This window comes from Engraulis encrasicolus, chromosome 3 (genome assembly GCF_034702125.1).
Source record: "Engraulis encrasicolus isolate BLACKSEA-1 chromosome 3, IST_EnEncr_1.0, whole genome shotgun sequence".
Classification (NCBI taxonomy): Eukaryota; Metazoa; Chordata; class Actinopteri; order Clupeiformes; family Engraulidae; genus Engraulis; species Engraulis encrasicolus.
Window position 1 is genome coordinate 2,926,098 of NC_085859.1, and position 5,000 is coordinate 2,931,097.

At 41.0% G+C, this 5,000-nt stretch overlaps 1 protein-coding gene across 1 annotated transcript in view; it reads left to right on the forward strand.

The window, feature by feature from the left end:
* Positions 1-5,000, forward strand: part of hmcn2 (hemicentin 2) — a 126,300-nt gene that overhangs the window by 34,854 nt on the left and 86,446 nt on the right. The window lies entirely within an intron of this gene.

Below are 5,000 nucleotides of genomic sequence, written 5' to 3' on the forward strand. Positions count from 1 at the left end.
GAATGGTCCACCATGCTTAATTCCATAAAGCATGCCAAATGAACTTGAAAGAAATGCGAAATGAAAACAGCGTGTCAATGCAAGCTCAATTTGGAACATTAAATCATACAGTATGAAAAATAGTGATGTGAGCTGTTCCAAATTGAGAACAAGCGCACAAGTCTGCAAACAAGGGTTTTGCAAAAGTGCACTACTAAAAATAAGACAAGATATTCGTTGTGATGATCTGAGTTATTTCTAATGTGTTGGTCACTGATTTGTATTCATTTTTGGAAAGGTAACGGCAGTCTTATTGCTGCCTGACTGGCGCCCATCTCATAACTTAAAACTAAAGTCGGTTGCACCGCTACAATATCGACGATTTTTTTTTAAATGTAGGCCTACAACAGCTTTAAAGGTAAGGGATAATGTATTGTCCACACGCAGTGGTAGAACGCAGGTATACGGAGTATACCCACTTCTAAATTTTAGGGGATTCAGTATACCAACTTAAAATTGATTGATCCATTATTTAGAATGGCATAAATATATACAGTATACCCACTTCAAAAAATGCGAGAATATACAGTATACCCACTTCAAAAAAGTAGACTACACCTAGACTACAAATATTTTCCTACGGGGCGAATAACACCCCCAATGCCGAAGGAGGAGTGCTGTTATTCCGCTTCGAAGGAAATATATTTTCCGTAGTCACGTGTGGACAATACATTATCCCGCTTATGCCGCCTTTACCAACATTAGAAAGCATACATAGTAAACCAGTAGTTTATAGTAACATGTTTATTGCCATTTTATAGCGTGCGCAAAGAAAGATAGTTCGTGGAACGCTCATTATTTAAAAAGAAAGAAAGGAGTAGCACACTGGAGCTGAATGCAGAATCAAAAACTGTATTAAACAAAGCCGAAAAAAGTAAATAAAACCGACAGACAGGGGACAAACGTTTCGGTCAGCCCATCATCTTCCTTTTCTTCCTTTTCATGCTGCTCTTGGAATTACGCACCGAGCAATACGCTCAGGATATTACATTGGCGCGGACGCCACCCCAACATTACGCGCATAATTTAAAAAGGTTAACAAGCAACAGAGTTTGGCTACTTTCTAACTTGTTACAGCCACATTGCGCTTCAAACTGTTTGCAGGCTGCCTCGTTCACTGCGCGATATCTACTAAACTCGGGTTCATAACAGGATCATTTCTATCTGATCTGCGACAGTATTCCAGGCTACTTCACCCTTAAGGAAACTATCAAGGAACTCCTCACTTGTTACTCACATACTAGTGTTAATAAAATATGTCACGACAGCGGCCGGCGGACAGTGACAGTTTGCTTTCTTGAAATAACAACATTCGGACAAAAGTGTAGACTTGTGCGCTACACGCTGGGGTGGGGCAGGGCTGCTGTAGGTATCCATTGCGCGCGCGGCCGGTAGCTTTGGGAACTGTGTGTAAGTTGCATTTGGGTAGGCTATTGCGCGTGTTATAGTTGATTAAGTAATTGACGAGCCAACGTCCGGCAGCAGTGGCTGAGTGTGTAACTTAACTTAACTTAACTTTTGTAGGCTACTATCGTCCGAGTGTCTCCAGATTGGGATTATTTATTCATTTATTCAAAGAAGATAGCAGTTTACAGACGCTGCTGGTTGCATGGATATTGTGGTGGTTTTCCCTCCTAATTGTATTTTATGAAATTGTAAAAATAAAACTACCATAACCTTTACTCCCGTTGTCTGTCGTTCCTGAATCGTGGTCTAAATTTCACCTCTTACAATAGTGTCCAGTCCAGTGAATGATCCTGCATCCATGGCTAATTGGATAAAGCATACTAAGTGGATTTATCACATGTGAAATGAGAAGGCAGAAAGTGCAATTAGTTAATAAATGAAACAGTGTACAGGTCAGTGCTGGTAAAAAAAAGAGTTTTAATGACTTGCACAAAGTTGATGCTCGTTTGGTGAACTTCAAAACCTGCGCTGTATTCAATAAAAGCTGGGCATAACGCACATAAAGGACTGAAAATGAAAATACCCCTATATGTGGTACATATTCTATGTTGTAGCCTACTTCAGTTGTTGGTACCCAGACTTGCATTTTGTCGAGTAATGTCCATTTGAACCTCACGTGAAAGTAACGGGGATTGTGCTGCATTTGGTGGATGGAGCTGATATTACGCACATAATTCTACTGAATAAACATCCAACTGCGACCCACACGGTAACTTGTCATGGAAGTCTATGTCGAATATGCCTTAATTTGGCTGTTTGCTATTCGCCTCTGGCATCATCCGAGCATGTGTAGTGCGAGACGCCATTATGACCGTTGCGCGTAAATATTTGCAAGAAGATGGGGCCGTCAAACACAGTAGGCTATGGATACTTATTTAACGACTTTAATGAAGATGTCATGTAGACTGTTTGACGGCCCCTTCCATAGGACAGCATCCATCCATCTATCCATCCCTTCCTCATCTTTACGCGCAACGGTAATAATTACTTTTCTTGTAGACGTTGCGCGTAATATTTTATTCATTATCGACTTATTTCAAGCAGCATTCCACTGTCCACTCTGCGTGGCCCTGTTGAAAGGGTTGCCTTGTCTATGCGGGAAGGGCAATTTGCATGACAAGACTTCATGCCCATTAGCGAACACTTTGTTCTCAACAACTTCCCATTAAGAAATGTGTATTCTGAATGTGTTTGTCGCCGTTTTCAGCAAGCCTGGCGTCGCCATGAGGACCTGATGTTTTCCACAGAAAACATGCATGGTTGCCACCACTTAAAAAGGTGCTTGGAGAGGAGGCAAAACTGGTACAATTTAGGCTGCATTAAAGCATACACGTTAGCTTTCACGTTGTGCGATGGATGGAGACAAGTTTGGAATCGCTCCCTCTCTCTCCCTCTCTCGCTCACACACACACGCGCGACGTAATTCTCTGCACTCTTTGCAAGACTCTACTGTCACTTGACTCGTCTTATTGGATACCAGCCAAAATTGTAAGCTAGATAGCCAATAGTTTCGATTGTGCTGCTTGGACTGGAGGTATTTAAACTGCTAAAATGTAGGCTGCATTAAAGCATCCGCACGTTTGTGCGATGGGTGGAGACAACTTGGGAATCGCTGTAAGTTAGAGATTTTTTAAATCATAGGCTGGCAAGATGTAAATGACCTGCACTGCTTGAAAAAGACGATCGACTATGTGCCTCAGGCATCTTAAATACTAAAAACTAATAGGCGGATGGCGGGTGGATTCGGTTTTGGAAATTGGAGAAAAAACATTAGGGCGGGTGGATAGCAGGTGGATTAGAAATTCTAAGAAGCGGTTGCGGATGAAATAATACATCCACCGCGCACCTCTAGGCCTACTCCACACGTAGGTATATTCCAGACCTACAGAAGACGGTAGCTAGAAGCGTTCATCTAAAAAGTTACCGGAAAGTCCGAAAACTCGCTGCATGACAACCAAATGTGCTCAGTAGACGCACGCTGCCCTGATTCAAAGCGATTCCCGCCTCTCTGCCCGCAGCTGGGGCTAGGGCCTACTCAAATACCGTTCCAGAAATGTAAGGAGTAGAAAGTAACATAGGCCTACAGATATTTGTCAAAAAATGTAACGGAGTAAAGTAACGGCGTAAAAGTGAAAAAAAGCTTCTCAAATATTGTTCCAGAAATGTAAGGAGTAGAAAGTAACCTAGATAATTGTCAAAAAATGTAACGGCATAAACGTAAAAAACCGACAACATACCAGTTAAAATGAGTAGGCCTAAGTACATTTTATTTATGAAGCACATCTGAAAACAGCAAAAAAAAAACAGTTGATTTACATACTAGATTACTAGATAGGCCTACTAGATACATTACTAGAGAGAGAGAGAGAGAACGCGCTCCTATGCAGTGTTAATATAGCGATTTCACTTCTCTCTCGCTCTTAGTGTTTTTGTTTTTGTTTTACTGTAGCCATGGACTTAACACGGGTGCAGGGGTTCTATAATGTTTTCCGACACTGTTATTTTTTCTGCCTCATGCGCGAACTATTTATTGTCATTCAGTTTGTGCCATTATTAGGCCTAGGCCTATATGAATCGCGGGTAAATCAGTTATATATTAGTTAGGCCTATATATTTAGACTTCGAACAAAAGAAATAGGCCTAGGACACACGGGAATAATAGGATATACAATAGGCAGCCTGACTGGATCGATGGACGATTTCCAATAATAAAAGACAGGCTATGAAACAAAATAGGCAGCTACCAGCTTATTCAATTAATAAAACTATAGCCCAAGAACATTGCCTCGCCGGGCAGAGAGAGAGAGAGAGAGAGAGAGCGGTCCAGTGTTAATGTAACGATTTAACTTCTCTCTCTCTCTCTTTACTGTAGCCATGGACTTAACACAGGTGCATGGGTTCTGTAATGTTTTCAACACTGTTATATGCATAGTGCTCTGGCTCATGCGCGAACTTTGTTGTCATTCAGAATCAGAAACATCAAAGTGTCGGCAGACAGCATTCTCTTGTTGCTGGTGCTTCGCATCTAAAAAGTTACCGCCCAAGAACATTGCCTCGCTGGGCAGAGAGAGCGAGAGAGAGCGTGCTCCTATGCAGTGTTAATGTAACGATTTAACTTCTCTCTCTCTCTCTCTCTCTTTACTGTAGCCATGGACTTAACACAGGTGCATGGGTTCTTTAATGTTTTCAACACTGTTACATAAGCCTAGTGTTCTGGTTCATGCCGAACTTTGTTGTCAAAAAATGTAAGGGCGTAAACGTAGGCTAAATTGTCAAAAAATGTAACGACGTAGGCCTAATCGTAAAAACAACAACAACATACCAGTAAAAACGAGTAAGTACATTTTATTTATAGATTTACATGTTTAAATCAACAAAAAACAAAACTTAACAGCTGATTTAGGCCTATTTAAATAGGCTAGACAAAACGTTAAAATGAACATATTTAAATAGACAAAACCGTTAAAATGAGCATTAAAAAAGCTGATTCTAAG